At 48.0% G+C, this 18831-nt stretch overlaps 1 long non-coding RNA gene across 1 annotated transcript; it reads left to right on the forward strand.

Annotated features, from left to right (window-relative positions):
• The first annotated feature begins 637 nt into the window (after positions 1 to 637).
• On the forward strand, positions 638 to 11526 carry LOC144931292 (uncharacterized). Its single transcript, XR_013636552.1, has 6 exons — positions 638 to 789; positions 2157 to 2265; positions 6004 to 6101; positions 7768 to 7839; positions 8441 to 8579; positions 8816 to 11526. It is a non-coding gene; the product is annotated as an uncharacterized LOC144931292 (long non-coding RNA).
• The last annotated feature ends 7305 nt before the right edge of the window (positions 11527 to 18831 follow it).

Here is an 18831-nt window from a genome sequence, read left to right on the forward strand (position 1 = left end):
TAAGAAACCAATCCGAACCCCTGAAAGTCTATAAAATTATAAACTCAATGTACAGAATTGATTCTGCTTCTCACATATAAGGCCTTGAATGGGTTGGCTCCTAAATAGCTCACTGATCTGCTCAAGTTTTATATACCACTGCGAAAACATAGATCAGCTGATTCTGGTCTCTACTCGTCATTTCAAAGGCAAGACTGTGATGATGTTGTTGTTCTGTGGGAGACGCAGAGCCATCTGCAGCCAGGCTCCGCGATTGTGGAATCCCCTTCCTCGGTCCTCCGTTAGGGATTCCAAGTCTGTATCACTTTTTAAATCACGTCTTCTCACCTATTTGCACTTGAAGACTTTTTCCTGGAACTTAAGATTTAAAATACAAATGTATTGTCTCATTGGATTGCTCTAATATTATTATGCGTTTTCATCATATTTTATAATTTTAGTAGAATTTCGAGAGTAGTAATTGCTATTCTATTATCATCTTTATATTTCGCAAATATTTTATCTGTACTTGTGAGTGTAGTTCTAGTTTTATGTAAAGCGTTTTGAGAAACTTCAATATGAGAGGCGCTTTATAAAATAGAGGTTATTAATAATTTTTCAATCTACAGATTTTGGTGTACTGCAAAAGAGACAAGAATGGCACATCTTCCTGTAAAGTTAACAAAGCAAGACATTTGTACAGAAACCGAAGATCACGAGTATCTTCCTATGCGGGGCCTGGAGACCTTCGTATACTATAGTGTTAAATGGGTGCTTGGAGAAAAGTATTCGGAGATGGCCACTGAGAAGGTAAAGTCAATCTCATTGTGTTCTTTTAGTTTTTCAGAAATGTTTAGACTGTATGTGAGGCATCAAGAAGCTGATCCTGGTATTTGTTCTAAACGATTGAAAGGTTTAAAATATTTTTCTCTACATCTTTTTACAGAGTTCCTTTATAATCACGTAAGTGCCTGTTGAGATCAAACAATCTTTTTAAAGAGCTCGTGAGTCCAAATACATATCAACAGAGATCCCAGAGGGTAAAGTGTCAAAAAATGCATTAAAAATAAAATTACGATTGCTGCACCACAACGGCTATCACCCTCACCAAGCGATCCCCATCCCTACGCTCCCTTGTGCTATTCCTTTTCCTGCGGTCTGTTTCCCACGTTTTCTGTTTCCTGTGCTGTTCTGTTTGCTTGAGGGCATCTCGGCCTGCTTCTCCTGCCAAGCCTTGGCCGCTTCGAGAGATGTGGCAGTCTTGAGTCCTGTCGTGTCTTTCGAACAGAGTTAATGCCCGTTGCATTCCATTGCCCCTAAAGCGAAACATCCTCTATGATCTGATAATTTGCACATCCAAGGAGTGTGGATTTACAAACGCCTCCAGTTCGCTGACTCATTAACCTTTGCTTTTCGAGGATTTCACTGTCTTGCTGATTAAACGGCATTGGGATCTTGATCATTTAAAGAAAAGTTTCACTCTCACACACCACATCATTTCTACAGCGGATGTGGTAACATGTAACCCACGTTCTCATTGGCTGTGTGACCTACTTCTCTCGGTGCCCATGTAACATACCAAACACACACCATGACAGCTGGGTCAGATCAGTGTAGCCTCTCCTAGGTCACTCGTCGCCCGTAGTCCAGTGATAGGGCATGCTAGTTCAGAGGCCGTACCTCCCCAGGCAGTGAGTAAAAAGGACTGCTGCCCTTTGTGGAAGACTGTTATTGTTACCGTTATTGGAATTAACGCGTTGCCTCTACAAGTCGTCTCCACTCTCCGTGAATCCACTACACATGCAAGCAAGTTACACAACTGATCGCTTGGGGTGTTGACCCGGCTGTTATTAAAATCTCCGGGTTGCAAAAGAAACGTAACCGTCAATTTCATGGCTTCACGGGGAGTACGTTCAACCACCCACATGGCAAAAACCTAAGGGCGAAATTGTTATCATCCCATTGCAATGAAATCTGACCTCCTCACACACAGGATAAGGAATTGCGTTTATAGGGCGCTTAAATGCCTCGGCCACTCAAATCGCCTTACATCAGTGGCAGCAGTCCCTGTGTGGCACAAGGTGTAAACCGAACACGCTTTCGAAAATATGTAAGTTACAGAACTAGGTTGAATCATGAGGCCACACGTGCACTGCAGCTGTAATTGTCTTCAGCAGGTATCTGCCATACAGTGCCCAAATGAGACCGGGGGCATAAACCTCGCTCTGAGCGTTCTGAAGAAAGTACTGGGCCTCAATTCGGTGTTCGTGCCATCCTCGCACCAAGGTATGTACATTAGCCTGCATGCTATTCGTTACATACATCGTGCTTGATTCCATGAAGGTAGAGTGTAGATCCTCCCCCCCTCCCCGCCATTCTACTCAGGACGAGACACAAAGACCAAAGCTCGGCTGCATTCTGAATTGAAAACTTAATTCTTTAGAACTGATTTTTAGTTTCGTTGTCCTTCCCTCCTCACCTCCGATTAGCACGGTTGGCTACGTACGGTGTGAAGCAGTGATGTGCGGTGAGGTCAATGGCTGGAGAGGCACTGGCTCGTGTCAGAGCCAGATTCACACACTGAGGGGGGCGTGGCCTCACGTAGGGGGCGTGTCCTCACTGAGGGGGGCGTGTTAGACACGTCCCCCTCAGTGAGGCAGATGTGATAGCTGCCTCCCCTGGTGCTTTTTCATTGCAGTTTCATGACGAGACCAGCGAGCCAAAATATCTTTATACACATACGTGAAATAAGTTACCTGGAGTATGGAAGGCATGGACATGAAATGAAGGGGTCTACAAACATTACATTGGTGACATACTGAGATAGTAACAGGCATGCGCTTTTTCCCACGCTCCATCCAGTTACTGAGGGGTTGCGCAATCAGAGGGGAGGCGGAGCTCGTCGCTGCCTCACCTCTCATCTTTTCCTGTATTTGCAGCGGAGCTGCGCAAATTTGGCGATTTTGACTATAAAAATGATTGGAATCGTACAGAAATTACATTTATAACACAGATCAGTGGAAAAATTTTAATATTAATTTTAGTTGATTATTCTTTTTTTTTACTTTTACTTTTCGTAACAGCTATTTTCATTGGAGTATGACAGGTGAGGCTCTGCCTCCCCTGCCTCCCCTGACCACACGTCCCTGGTGTGAAGGCAGTTCAACATACATAATAACACCATAAACAGCACAGCTTAATGTCGAGTGTTAGCAAGGAATGCCTAATCCTGAATGACAAGGTGCACCAGGGCAAGTGTTAAACAATAACGAAACACCACAACAACATTTGCCGAGGGTCAGCCATAGTCTGAACAAAAACATTGCTCAGGATTAATTTAATATCGCAAAATAATTGCATCTCGCAATCGCCAAGTAGGAAGCGCGGACAAGCTGGGAAAGCTGCCAGGCAGCGATTTGGCACCAACAAATTGCTCTAAAGCCCTGCCTGACTCTCCGCATTTATCTCCCTGGGCTGTGGGCAAGGGAGAACGGAGGGGAAAATGCATGGGGCTTGAGCGTCTGAGCGGCCACCCGACGCTGTCGCTCCGATATCGAACAACATCCCACACACTCGAAGCTCGAGTCTGGCTTAAAGGAGTTTCACTGCAAGAAGTTTTGCGCGCCCTCTCAGAGAGACGTGAATCGCACGGCGAACTGTGTGCTTCAACGAGAGCAGAACTGCGAAGAAATCGCAGATCATGCCGATATTGGCCAATTCAAATTAAGGGGGTGTGTCGCATCATTTCTCGATCCCTTGATTTGAACCGCGTATTGTATACAACCAGAATATGCTCAATCGCGGCTATGATAACAGCGGACATTAGCACAACATCGGATTATAAGTGTAATAAGTGAGCGCCATACCCTGCATAATTGAGGGGTTACACTTTACATACTGTCATACAGTCCACGCCTTATCAGTAGTAGGTTTCTATCTGGGGGGAAGGGTAATGGGCGGAGCTAGCATGGAAGCCTCTGGAACGTTCTCAAAGGTTCCTAGAGGGGTGTGGACAGAGGCGGGGCTTAGCCTCGCAAAAGCGAATATAAGCAGGGGGTAGCGGAAGGCTCTGGGTCGGTGGTAGAAGATCGAAGAGGAGCTCCCCGTCGCTGCTGCCCCGCCATCTCCACCAGCCACGTGGCGGCTCGACCTCCAGCCGCTCAGCCGCTCCCCAGCGCGTCGCCAGTCAGCGGTGCGGTTGACAGTGGGGTGAGCGCCACGTGGCGCGGGGCAAGCGCAGTTATGCCGGAGAGCAACAGCGGCGTCCGCGGGAACGAGTGGAGTAGTGACTGTGCAAGAACCGTTAATAAATATTACATAAAGTTCTGCCATGTCGGAGCCACTTATTACATACTAGCGGGAAGCACCCGGGGTTGCCGGGGGAAAAAATAATTTCAAAACTTCTCAAAATTAAAAACACAACATATACAAATGAAAAGAAAACTTAGATCATTACCTCATTAATTAAAATAAAACCCAACGCGCGGTGGAAATAAAAACTTACGCTCGCGTGCCAAGATTCGATTCTTTAACTCGAGTAAAGGAATCGAAGGTTGTAGATTTATTTAGAATCGGCCTATTCCCGTTTAATCGATACCACAAACGCTCACCAGATATCGATTTTCGCCAGTCCTGTATGCGGGTTGACGCCACACACTTCATGGTGATTCCCCCCCTCCCCCCCCAAAATTCAAAAGTAAATTTTTTAACGTTTTATATTGTGTACAGTATGGGAGCTAGCCACATGGCAAATGTAAAGTTTGTAGTCTAGTATATTATTTCCCCCCCCCCAGCCGCGCATTTGTGCGGGATACAGGGCCTACGCGGAGGGTTTGGGGGGGGGATGCATGACGTCAGCAGGCACACTGCGTAACGCTGCCGCATGCGGGTGACATGACAGAGATGTGACGTCACAGCTCACTTGCCGTGCAAAATATATCCATTATTGCCCCCCCAAAAAAAAAAATACTTTTTTATAATGTTTGCATGGTGTACAGTCTGGAAAGTACCTGCATGCCAAATTTCAAGTTTGTTGCATGTCGGCAAGTATGCTAAACATTTTGAATAGACACACATTCACAAAAATCATTTTTTATATATATAGCAAAAGATGTAGCAATGTAAATGGGCTGTGTACATTTACCCCCAGAGCAGGAGAGGGCTGCGGGTTGTTCTAGGATCCCCTGGGACCCCTTCCAATAGGAGGGGGCTACGGGGTGTCCTGGGATCCCCCAGAGCCCCCTCTGGAACTCTCTGGAAGGTAGGCGGAGCCAGGGGCTGACACATCGGTGCTGTGTATAAAAGCCCGACCCCTGGAAGGGTCCGGGGCCAGTCCAAGACAGAAGCCAGAAGACCAGCTAGCTAGAACCTTGGGACCCCTAGCCCCGCTGCCCTTGTAAGGGCCGAGACTCTGTGGGCCAGTGGTCGGGACCCGCACCTTGGCTGGGTCGGGTCAGTGCAGCCTCCCCTAGGGCACTCGTAGCCGGAGGACCCAGAGCCGTAGCCCCGTGATAGGGCACGCTAGCCCGGAGGCAGTACCTCCCCAGGCAGTAGTTAGAAGGGCCATTGCCCTGTGTAAGGACTGGGCTGTACTGCAGTGTTTGTATTGAATTAAAGTGTTGCCTCCAAGATTCGTCTTCAACTTCCATAAAACCCACTACACATAAGTATAAAAAATTACATTTTCAAACGGCGATTTAACACAGCACTTTGATCGACTATATGAACAAACTACTCATAAAAGGTTATGTAAAAATCGCATATTAATACTGTTGTTTTGTGTCTGTGAGCCATGGAATTAAACGTAAGATATAATCGTACATTTTCAAGAAGGCTGCCTGATCGACTTGGAGCTTATATAGTTGATCCACAATGACCATATATAGGCAAAGACATGCCCCCTCGGATAACGCCACGCCAACTTCCATATATGGGCAAATCTCTGATCAGTAGTTTCGTCGGGGGTGTACGATCTTATCGGATGACAGCGCCAACCACTAACCCTGTGTGTGGTCTCTTTTGCAGGTGCTCTTGAAGTTGCCAATGCGGTGTATTATCGTGACATCGTAACTTACACTGAGATAGATGAAATCAAAGCATACTTTTTAAAAGCACAATTAAAGGTAAAATGCGGCAAACATTCTATGTTATGTAAAAAAATAGAGATTTGTTTATCTTACCTATAAACGTCATTCTTTGTCTGTCTGTGTGTCTGTGTGGACGAAACATGCGAAGGATTTGGCTCGTAAACCGTGGGGTTGAAGTTTAAAAAAAGTAGCCAGGTACCACGCCATAAGCCCCGCGGTGAGCCAGCGCTACTCGATTTTCGCATCCGTTAACTTTACAGTAGTTAAATTATCAATCTAGTGCTATTTATTATTTATTTCCATACACCACTCAGTACGCGCCAAAGCACGCATTTGCGCATGCGCGACAAAGCCGTGGTTGCCCCGAGTAATGCACACGCTGTAATCATAGCAGGTACCACCACAGTCAGTATGCACTGCTGTAATCATAGCTGGTACCACCACAGTCAGTATGCACTGCTGTAATCATAGTAAGGTTCGTTACAACACAGTACACAACATCCGTGGTATGATCCCATCTGTAAAGGATGTGATTTCTGATATGAAATATCCGGGTGTCTACAAACTTAGTTGTGGCTGCGGCAGCAGTTACATTGGGGAAATGAAACGACATGTCTCGGACCGCGTTCGCGAACACAAGGCAGATCTGAGACACGGTAGGCCCAATATCTCTGCCGTTGCTGATCATTGTTTTAATAGAGTGGACTCACACGAAATTGACTTTTACAAGACGAAGGTACTCTGCCAACCCACTATTAGAGATTTTGTCATGAAGCCATCCAGATATATAAACACAGACACAACTGCAACTGAGAAGATGGGTACAAACTGAGCAATCATTGGAAGGACGTTATTAACCAGCTAAAGTCTTAACTGACTGTGATGTTTCCATTCTACCTGCCTATGTCAGCTGTTATTTCTGACTCTCTGTGTCTTTCTCTCTGTGCATCTCTCTCCGATCTCTACTCCAGTGACCCGGGTGCTGCCACGGGGTCCACTTTCTGCCCCCCTCCCCCCTCTCTCTCCCCCCCTGCAGCCGATCTCTCCAGTGCTGCTGCGGGGTCCACTTTCTGCCCCGCCCCCTCTCTCCCCCCGCCCCCTCTCTCCCCCCGCCCCCTCTCCCCCCCCCCGCCCCCTCTCTCCCCCCGCCCTACTGCCGAGGCCTATTTTACCTCGTGCCACGGCAGATCTCTCGCCTACTTCGGCAGTTTTTTTTCTTGCTGTGGCTGTCCCACCTGATGCCGATTGCTAGTAAACGATCAAAACGTCGTGATCTATGATTTTTATACCTACGTGACTTCACCAAAAGAACCAAAGAACATGGATTCCTGCAGTCACGAACGCTTCAAATCAAGATTAATATTAAATGTAAACCGTTGTGGGGATCGGAACTCACATCTGTGTCGTCATCAACTGAGCCTAATGCGCTACTCGGCCATCATGCAATGCTGTGTGGATTTATATGCTGGGTAAATAGGACTATATCTCTCAGATGTTGTACAGAAACAATGGGTAATACTTTATTCTTGAGGTTAGACAGTCACAGGCAGAGGCTGGACTTGGACAGGTTTTAAGCTAGGTGGAAGACTGGTATAATTCCTGTAGGCGTATGCTTTTTTGTAACCCTAATTACACTGAATAGTAAGTAATGTTTGAATCCACAAACATTGTTTCACAATTTGTTTTTCCCTTTTGTTATCAGTCAGCGGTCCTTATTCTGGACTGCAGGAATGAAAATGAGGCCTTCTGGAAGCAAGCTTGCAAATTAGTGAAGGTAAATAGTCGTGTAAAAGTAGATCGCGCACCGACTGTTACAAACTCACTCGTATTGTGACGGTCAGACAATGCATTTTCGTGTTAACATAAGGTACTGTAACTCGGTAAAATCAGTGACTGAAAGTTTTGGTAATGCAAACAGTGATTATACCAAGACCGAATAGTGATTCTGCCAATATTCAAATAAAGAGAATCTAATCATATCCTTATCTATACTATCTGATACAATACTCCCATTATCTGTGCCCATAAATACCTATTTATTCCTGTGGATTAAAGGTTAATTTGCACTGATAAATTTGGATAATAGGATCTGCCACTCCAGTCCGCTGCATCGCCCCAGATAAGAGGAGTTTCACTGCATTCGTTACAATACGACCACGGTATGGTACACGATGGACTTTTATTCAAAATAATATCATGGCATCTTGCAAGTATATTTACCACGAAGGCCCATTTTCTGAAATGTCACCTATTGTATATTTTTCTCATTTAAGGCATTGCTATTGACGAATGTCTTTATATATTTTTTTTATGTTAAGTGCGCTTGTTGCACCAACTGCCAAAGCAGCATCACCAAATAATACATTACATTACAGGATTACCAAGTCCTTCCCTTGCTGCTGATGGCATGGGTTCCAGTGAGAGACAATGTTGCCCCTCCATTGCATGCCTTCCTGGATGGAGGTCTCGAGGTCATTGTGCTGCAAAGCTTTCAACATCTCCTGCGCCCCAACGGTAAATATAATCCACTGTAACGCAGTCGGGTGGATTGGTGGTGATCCAAATGAGTACGTGGTAAGGTGTGCCAACAGTTCAGGGATAAAGGTGACCAATAATATGTTGTTACTACCCATACCACCCTTCACATTTTCTGTGCTCGCCTTAAAACATGATTTGTTTTGCTTGTTTGCCTGCCTGTGCAAGCTGTACGGATAAATCAGTGGAGGTATTTTATCCTTGTGGTTGTACAGAAGACGGAGCCGCTCTGCTTCTCGGCATCACGGCAGACGCACATGGCCGAACTGTGCTCCAGAGTCAGTTTGAGGGTATCACTCGCTGCATATGGGGGCCCCCACCAAACCACGGCGCTCGCGTCGTGGCCAAACTGCTGCAACACCTGGACAGCCACAACGGGCCGAGCGTGGGCCCCGTGGAGCTGTACCAAAGCAGTTCTGTAAACGGCAACAAGATTCGGCGTGAAGAGGCACGGGCGATTTCTACTTTAAATAAATGACTAAATACGGGGGGGCTGGCGGGTGATCCCCGTTATTGGCCAGGGTTAGGGACTGGAAAGTTGCTACTTATGTAGTGCTCGACATGATACGACAGCTTCTTGCTTTTCTCTCCCACTTTATTTCGCTAATACCGATCAACATTCCTCCAGCTAACACCAATCAACATTCCTTCCGCGCGCTCTCCGCTCGCTCGCCGCGTTCCACCAGCCTCGCTCGCTCCCCATCTCTCCTCCGTCGACTATCTTCTCCACTCTCTCGATCACAGTTCAGCCGCTCTTTATCGGCTCTCCCGTCACACTCCTCCGTATCTTTATCAGCTTCTCTGCCACACTCCAGCCGCTCTCTGTTGGCTTCGCCGTCACACTCCAGCTGCTTCTGCTGGCTTCTCCATTGCTATTCATATTCTTAGGTTTTCGGTAAAGTCACTTAGATAAAAAATTAAAATTAATAAAAGTAAAATACACACACTAGTTTTCCTACTTTAAGTTTTACCACACATATTTGGCAAATCTAGAATTAATCCCAGCAATGTAACAAAAGTGCTGTTTTATCTGCATAACAAGGGCTCAGTCCCATTCACAGCAGCCGCACCTTTACATCAACCGCACCTTAACAACTCTTAGAATCTCCCAGTTCAACCATTCTACACAACAAAGACTCATTCCTGGCAGCGTTTTCAGCCACACCACCTCTACATAACAAAAGGCTCACTCCCATTTACACGCACCTTTACATCAGCCGCACCTAGTTTACACAACAAAGGCTCATTCCTAACAGCGTGCTTCAGCCGCACCGAACCTCACAAAAATAATATTCAGGGCCCACCTTGGCTCCTCCCACCCTCAACCAGTATATATACAGGGACTGTTTTTTTGGGAATTTCTCTTACTTGATAAAGCTGTCGTGCTGTGACAGTTCCACCTAAAGACGGAAGCTTGTGTTGCCTCCGAAACGTCGTGATTTTTATTTTATTTTCATTTTACTTTTATTAAAAAAAAATTATCTACGAGACTTTACCGAAAAAAACCCTAAGAATATGAATCCTTGCAGTCACGAAAGCTTCAAATCTAGAATTCTCCATTGCTACCCTATACTTCTCCACTGCTACCCTATACTTCTCCACTGCTACCCTATACTTCTCCACTGCTACCCTATACTTCTCCACTGCTACCCTATACTTCTCCACTGCGTTTGGCTCCGCTGCTTCAGCTCCAATATCCTTTTCCTCCCAGGCGTGAACTCCCGTCCGCTTCAAAACCCCCTCTCTTTATCCCCAAGCCAATTAATCTCCAATCAATCGGTGGCATCCCCCGCGACGCCCGTCGCCCCCTAGCCCCCGCTGGCACCTGCCATGTTTTCCCAGACAATGCGGCGCCACTTAGCGACCACAACAACTTCCCGGCCAATCAGCGCCCTCCGTCCTTAATTGCTCCCTGCCACCTGTTACCGTCCTCAGACAGCGTGGCATCACATCTCGACAATAACTCCCAGTCAATCAGCGCCCTGTGTCCTTAATCGCCCCCTACCCGTCTCTGGCCTCCTCACGCCTAGCAAGAATACCAACCTCGACCTCGTTTGCTCCCACTGTACTCTGTGCGCGTGTACGCCCACTCCAGCATGTGGCGCGTATCTCAGGCACTACACTTATAACGAAACGATGTATAAACGGGAAATTTCCCCCCCGTAAGAATGAGAAAAGGGGGGGGGGGGATAGGGACCGTAAGAGCGTAAACATTGCCTATGCGACGCAAAGCGGGGCAATTTCTCCCATAAGAGACAATGGAATAAGGTAAGGATAAGCACCGTAACTTTGGGAATGTTGCGTTTCATACCTAGCAACCAAACTACCTGTATTATGCTGTACAGTACAATGCACACATTTATAACTAATTCTGATTTCAAGGACCTTTAAACAGCATTTATACTTTCCAAACACTTAATTGAAAACCATTTTTGAGCATTTCGAAGCAGCCCTCTACATTTTAAAAGAAAAAATATTTGTGACATTTTAAAGCAATAACTAACAGAAAACCAGTTTTTAGTGTAAAAAAAGCACATAATCTTAAACAGCATTTTTGAAATGTTACCTTAACCCATCATTTTTATGATCTCACCTTGAGGAGTGGATGAGTAGAGGCAGCAGACAGGATGCTGGGGATAGATCCTAAGATGGCAGCGCACGAGCGAACCACAAGCTGTAGGTTTTCTATACTAAAGGTGAACCGAGTCGAAAACGTCGTGTAACATCATAAGTATGGGGAAATTATACATTGGATTCCCGAAAAGTGCGAAACAACAGATGTCGCGGCGGCGTATTCCACGGATCTCCTTGCACGTCAACTTTTTTCTGTACAAGATAAAGGTTAACGGTACAGCCCTGCAAATTATTTCTTACGACGGTTGGAAGCTGGTTCGTTAAGTGCGGGTGTTTGTAAGTCGACGACTGCCTGTACTCTGAATAAAGTATGTGTACTACATTGTACTCCACAACGGCATGCGAATTTTCATTCCACAGAGAGATGTATTGATGGAACATTGAGCAACATTATACGTACAGTACTGTGTTAATATATTTCACCATTCACTAAATTGTAATAATAAATATAATGTTCAATGTTAATAAATATTTAATTAGAACACGACTCAGTATCTAAATGTGTATCACACAGGGCGCCGACAGACCTAGACGTTAATGGGTTTCTGGGGTATTGAACTCAAATTTGCAATCGGCCGTCGGCGGCTGTCAAACAGGGCAGTGGCCGGAATGGGTTGCGTAATTGTCAACTGCTCACCGGATTGGCCACCAGGGAGCGAGAGGCGTGGAATGATGGTAGGGGGCGAGGGTTAGAGAGAGGGAGGTGGCGAAAGGGGAGTGACTGGGGCAGATTGTTTCAGAAAGATGGAGAATGTTTGATAGAATGGTGGAATTGGTATGAGAGGAGAACACAGAGGAGGGTGGGCTGCTCTCAGAAGAGAAAGTGCTGTGCGACGAGGAAGCTGGGAAAATATGCCATTACACTTTTTTTCCTGGTAAGGCCCACTGAGCTACATAGCTCTTTTTCAGAAGGGACCTGGCCACAAATCATAGCTCAACGAAGTGGCTTATCATGTGAAAATGTATAGCAGCCAAATACTCTAAATGCGTGATGTTGATTGTAAATGTGGAGGAAACACCGGAGGATCCGAAGAAAAATCCACGTGATCGCGAAGAGAACATGCAGACTCCAAATATACAGGCCACTTTGCAAGTACAATATCTTCTTCGCAGTTGCGAATAGGACATGCGTGTTGGGCTTCATGAAATGCAAGTTAAAATAGTGGACATCTTGATCTTTCCTCTTGACAGATTTGCAGCCGACATAGTATCAATAACTTTTACACATTTCAGCACTCGTTTCGTGTCTTTCAAACACTGCATGACTGAAGTTTTTAGCATATTTATGGTAAACATTTGTTTTATCAGCGAGATTTGGGTGAGCACAACACAATTGACACCACATTTCTATTCACTCAGGCTTAGTATTCAGCTGCGGGACTTTATTAAAGTCATTTTTTATAAAATGTTTGTTTCTTTGAATGCCGATTTAGTTTTAACTTTCTTTAGAGAAGGATATATACAAAACAAATCACCCAATTTACTTTGCTTTTTTTAAAGCCACAAACCTAAAGTCATAGAAAAAAATAATTTTATGGACGTGCATGTGACAATCATTTCTGTAACGGGAATGGTAATTTTTTTTATTAGCTAACAAGAATAGCAGTGTATTTAAGTAGACCTAAAACAACATTCGCTATTACAGTAAATGCAAAAATGAGTACGTTTTCCCAATTTCGACAAAGTAAATAAATCAGACATTAATGGGGAAGGATACTTACCCTCAGCAAGTGGTGGTACGCTCCTTCGCGTCTATTAAAACAACAATGAAGTACTACAATATTTAATGTTTTAGCATCACGCATGGGTACCTGCTTACGAGTTACGTGAACTCCATGAATGCAGGGTTTCCCAAACTCCAGTCCTCACGACCCCCCCTCACCACCACGCAACGTCTTTCCGCGTTCACCAATTTACTCCGCCGTTAAAAATTGTTTTACTCGTTCTGTGCTGCACGTGTAGTGGTGGTATTGACGTGCGCCGACTGTGACAGTGATGGATCACGGGGCGGCGCGGGGTGCGGGGTTGGGCACGCGTTGTGGGCGTGGTGTGGACGCGCGCGCCAGGAGTGACAGATGACGAGGCGGCGCGGAGTGAGTGGTGAGGCACGATGAGATGTGGGAAAAGAGGATCGTAGCCAGCGCCCGGCGATTGGTCGAATAAGTGGGTGCTCGCAGCGACGTCCGCAGGTGGGGTATAAAGGGGGACGCGCGAGAGCACTCGGGGAGAGTTACCCAGTTGAAGACCCGAAGACGGAGCTGAAGACCTAGTGAAGCCGAGTAGCTCAGTGGCGTTAGTCGCCGAGTAGCTAAGTGGATGTTGGTCATCCGAGTAGCTCAGTGGCGTTAGTCGCCGAGTAGCTAAGTGGATGTTGGTCATCCGAGTAGCTCAGTGGGCGTTAGTCGCCAAGTAGCTAAGTGGGTGTTTGTCACCCGAGTACTAAGTGGATGTTGGTCATCCGAGTAGCTCAGTGGCGTTAGTCGCCAAGTAGCTAAGAGGATGTTGGTCATCCGAGTAGCTCAGTGGGCGTTAGTCGCCAAGTAGCTAAGTGGGTGTTTGTCACCCGAGTACTAAGTGGATGTTGGTCATCCGAGTAACTCAGTGGGCGTTAGTCGCCAAGTAGCTAAGTGGGTGTTTGTCACCCGAGTACTAAGTGGATGTTGGTCATCCGAGTAGCTCAGTGGGCGTTAGTCGCCAAGTAGCTAAGTGGGTGTTTGTCACCCGAGATACAAAGTAGGTGTTAGTCACCTGTAACCAAGTTTGATAAAATAAAGAGTGTGTTACCCGTGAAGTCGTCTCCCGTGGAGTTACTACATTACAACTGGCGTCAGAAGTAAACCTGTCTTCAAGAAGTATGGACACAAGGAAGACTACCCGTACCCACGAGCGAGGTCGGGATGACGACGGCGTACCGGGGACACCGACCTCGGGAGTAGAGGACGAGGAGTTGCCGCCGATGCAGCACTTCGCGGTGATGGCCGACGCTCCGCTTGCCTCCGACACCGGCCTCCAGGACGCGCACGCCCGCTTGGCGGAGTTGCTACTCGCCGCCGCCGCTGTCTTGGCCGACATCTCCGTTCCGGCGAGCGGAAAAACGGCTGCGGGGGTCGTGGAGGAAGCGACGGTGGAGGATTCCCGCCAAAGGGCGCTTCGCGCCAAAAGCCTGGAAGTTGCCGCCGTTTTTGGGGGGCCGCCACCGATTGGCGGGAAAGACGGACGCCACGTGGCCGGACACCTCCGCGCAGCGCAGCCCACGTCATCGGCGCGCGCCGGAGCCCTCCATTTTGCGCCTGACAACCGAGCCGACATTTTACACAACTCCAGCGGAGCGCGGGAAAATCTCTCCGACGTCGACGACGATCGGGTCCTCCAGCAAAGATTGCCCGCGCTGTCGGCGTTCAAGGCGGATGGGGGCGACTGGGGAGCCTTCCAACGAAGGTTCCTCGCTCATCAGGAGATGTCGGGGTGGTCCGACACCACTGCCCTGCGTGCGTTGCCAGCGATGCTTGACGACGACGCGCTTGCAGCCTTCACATCTGCTGCAAGGTCGTCCCGCTCTACGCTCCAGGCCGCACTACACCTGATGGCGAAGGTGTTCGGGCCGCCCTCCACGTGCCGCCACCAGTTCTACGATCGGCGGAAGGTGGCTGGGGAAACGACGCTAGCCTACCGCACGGCACTGCTCGCCTTGGCGGACGCGGCTTTTCCCCGCATGGATAAGGAGGGGAAGGACGCCATGGTGACGGAGCAGCTGCTGGTGTTGGCCCACGAGTTGGGGGTCCCCATCAACGTGGCAGACGAGATGGAGATCTGCTCCCTGGCGATCGCCACGAGCATTCACGCGTACGAGGTCCTCAAACGCAAGCCGGGGGTCGTCTGCAAATGGCCGGGGAATGCGGCACTGGCCGCCACGATCGCCGAATCTCAGCCAGCTGCGGTGCAGGAGCGGGGCTTCGCTGCATCGTGTCCGGGGGAGTGGAGAACGGGAGGTCGTTCGCCCACACGTTCGCCCCGCAAGCTGGAGCAACCGAAACCTACGACGTCCGTCGTCTGCTACAACTGCGGCCTTCGGGGTCACGTCGCAGCCGGGTGCCGGGCCCCGCGTCCGCGCGCCGCAGGACCACGTCGGGACGACGACCAGGGCCACAAGTCATCCCAACAAAACCCGGTGCCTCGGGCTTGACGGCTGCTGACCGTCGAGAGCCTGAACCCCGGGGCACGCACGAGTCCTCGATGCCTGGCCGATGTCTTCCTGAACCGCCGGCACCACCGGACGTTCAACCGCGTCTGGTGCCGTACGACGGACCGGCAAGGCGGACTCGGGCTAGGTCTCAACAATTTTCATGAGGACGGTTTTTTTGTGCTCTACACCGAGCTCGCCCGGTGTTCCCCTCTGCCGGGGTAATGTCCCGTTGTAGGGACGCTCGGAAGAAAAGGGGACACTGCACGAGTCGAAAGAAAAAAAAAAAATTTCCATTTATTTTTTTTGTATACACATTGCTATTGTCACTCGCCGGTTTGTATATATTGTTCTATTGTCGCGGTGGCATTGGTTGAGGGTTGCAGATGGTGGTGTTCGCGTCGTGTTGTGTTGTTAGCTTAGTTGTTGTTCTTGTTGTTGTGTTGTGTTACGGGGCACACAGGGAGGGTTTGTATATTTTTGTAGCAGCCGGGGCGGCTGCGAGCTATGTGGTAGGGGGTGATGTAGTGGTGGTATTGACGTGCGCCGACTGTGACAGTGATGGATCACGGGGCGGCGCGGGGTGCGGGGTTGGGCACGCGTTGTGGGCGTGGTGTGGACGCGCGCGCCAGGAGTGACAGATGACGAGGCGGCGCGGAGTGAGTGGTGAGGCACGATGAGATGTGGGAAAAGAGGATCGTAGCCAGCGCCCGGCGATTGGTCGAATAAGTGGGTGCTCGCAGCGACGTCCGCAGGTGGGGTATAAAGGGGGACGCGCGAGAGCACTCGGGGAGAGTTACCCAGTTGAAGACCCGAAGACGGAGCTGAAGACCTAGTGAAGCCGAGTAGCTCAGTGGCGTTAGTCGCCGAGTAGCTAAGTGGATGTTGGTCATCCGAGTAGCTCAGTGGCGTTAGTCGCCGAGTAGCTAAGTGGATGTTGGTCATCCGAGTAGCTCAGTGGGCGTTAGTCGCCAAGTAGCTAAGTGGGTGTTTGTCACCCGAGTACTAAGTGGATGTTGGTCATCCGAGTAACTCAGTGGGCGTTAGTCGCCAAGTAGCTAAGTGGGTGTTTGTCACCCGAGTACTAAGTGGATGTTGGTCATCCGAGTAGCTCAGTGGGCGTTAGTCGCCAAGTAGCTAAGAGGATGTTGGTCATCCGAGTAGCTCAGTGGGCGTTAGTCGCCAAGTAGCTAAGTGGGTGTTTGTCACCCGAGTACTAAGTGGATGTTGGTCATCCGAGTAACTCAGTGGGCGTTAGTCGCCAAGTAGCTAAGTGGGTGTTTGTCACCCGAGTACTAAGTGGATGTTGGTCATCCGAGTAGCTCAGTGGGCATTAGTCGCCAAGTAGCTAAGTGGGTGTTTGTCACCCGAGATACAAAGTAGGTGTTAGTCACCTGTAACCAAGTTTGATAAAATAAAGAGTGTGTTACCCGTGAAGTCGTCTCCCGTGGAGTTACTACATTACACACGCACCTGATGATTGTTAAACACGTCCCACGTGATGCGCTAGGCAATCCACGCTGTCTGCGTCACGTGCAACATGTGTATACACACGGGGGACACGCGCGCCCACGCATAATTTAAATTGGCTCTATGAATAGATATAGTTGAATGGGGGGAGTAAATTGGTGAGTGCGAAAAGACGTTAGGTTGATGAGTTTAGGAAACCCTGATTCACGTCTATAAAGCCATCACCAGGGGTATACTATAAACGGAGAGCTATCCCTAGAGGACGGTCAATCGGGGTGACCGCCCCGGGCCCCACGCTTTGGGGGCCCCCCGCACTTCGATGTCACGGTGTCAGATGCAATGCTTCCGGTTTTGCTTGAATGCGTGGGGGGGGGGGCACAGAGTGAATCAGAATCACAATGTTTACACTGGAGTAATCCGATGAGCTCTAAACCCCTTTTCACAGAGTCCAGTCGGGGCTGGTTAGAATGTTACAACAAACAATACAAAAAAACATGACAGGAGTGTAAAGTATAGGAAAGAAAGATAAGCAAATGACTACAAAAATGCAAGTAAAACTAAGTTATATATTTTTTTTATTACATCAGGTAAATCCCACTGAGCTATTAGCTTCTTTTTCAGAAGCAACCTGACCAAAAATCATAGTTCAACGATGTGGCGGCTTATCATGTGGAAATGTATAGCAGCCAAAGACTCGAAATGCGTGATGTTGATTCTAAATGTGGAGGATAAACCGGAGGACCCGGAGAAAAATCCACACGACCACGGGAAGAACAAGCAAACTCCAAATATACAGGTGTCAGGGTCCGGAGCGAACCCACGACCTCCTGCATACCAGGCAAAGATGTAAAATAAATGAATTTGACTACACTAACCCCCTTGTGTGCCATTTCATCATCGCAGTATGAAGCAATCTCTGAGGGAATTTGCTCACAAAGTCTGAGACTAAATGGGGGATCCTTTGCCTTGCTTTTGTATTCTTTATGGGGAGCGGTAGCATCGTGGTTGACTCTATGACCCCAACGACTTAAGTGGGGTTCTTGGTCACGACTAAAGATAAACTCGGCCTAAAATGATGCATTGCTGGTTTGGTCAACAGCAGTACCGTGGAGACAAAGACGGCTGAGCGTGTTATTGGCCCACACTGTCCCCTCGTGTACGAGAGCATCAGCAGTGCTGGCAAACAGCCCTCATCCTCATCGTAGAGTATACGCCTAAACCCATAAGCTTTTTTCATGTCCTGCATATCATAGTTGGAGGCAAGTGGCCCAAATACAACTGCTGCTGGGGTATTAAAATTGAAAAAGAACCTGACCTAAGCGTTACCTATATCGTGGTCAATTTCGGCAGTGTGTATGTTGAACTTCTTTCGCACCGTACGTAGCCAACCGTGCTAATCAGAGGTGCTGGGAAAGGACATAAAATTAAACACAAAAAGCAGTTCTAAAAAAAGATAATGTCGGTTGGAAATGGCATTTGCCACACCATTCCCTTCTGCGATAAGACATCAACGCGGTACTTTTTACCAGTGACACATCATGGGAAGGGGCGTAGAGTGAAGGGCATGAAACGAAAAGGGAACGTGGAGGAAAAAAGAAGGCAAAGAATGGGAATTAAGAGGAAAAGGAATGGAAAAATTGTACCAAAATGGTCTGGAAAGATGAGGATCGGGAGGAAAAGGCAACGGCAAGGGCCTCGACTCAGCTGCACGGAGCAGCGTCTGTTATCACAGGGAGCGAGAGGGGAGGGCTTGATAGTGGGGGTGGCCATATAGATTTCCTGTGATTTACGGTAGGCTTGAGCTGATGTAGTTATGCTGTGTAGCTTAATGGGAGAGTGAATCCAGCTATGATTTATATTCAGTTGATGTTCATTGCGTACAGAATTGTGTGTTGGTGTAAAATGTAGCAAAGCAGTGGAATGATTAAATGAATTACAAAGCAAGTG

This window comes from Lampetra fluviatilis, chromosome 4 (assembly GCF_964198595.1).
Source record: "Lampetra fluviatilis chromosome 4, kcLamFluv1.1, whole genome shotgun sequence".
NCBI lineage: Eukaryota > Metazoa > Chordata > Hyperoartia > Petromyzontiformes > Petromyzontidae > Lampetra > Lampetra fluviatilis.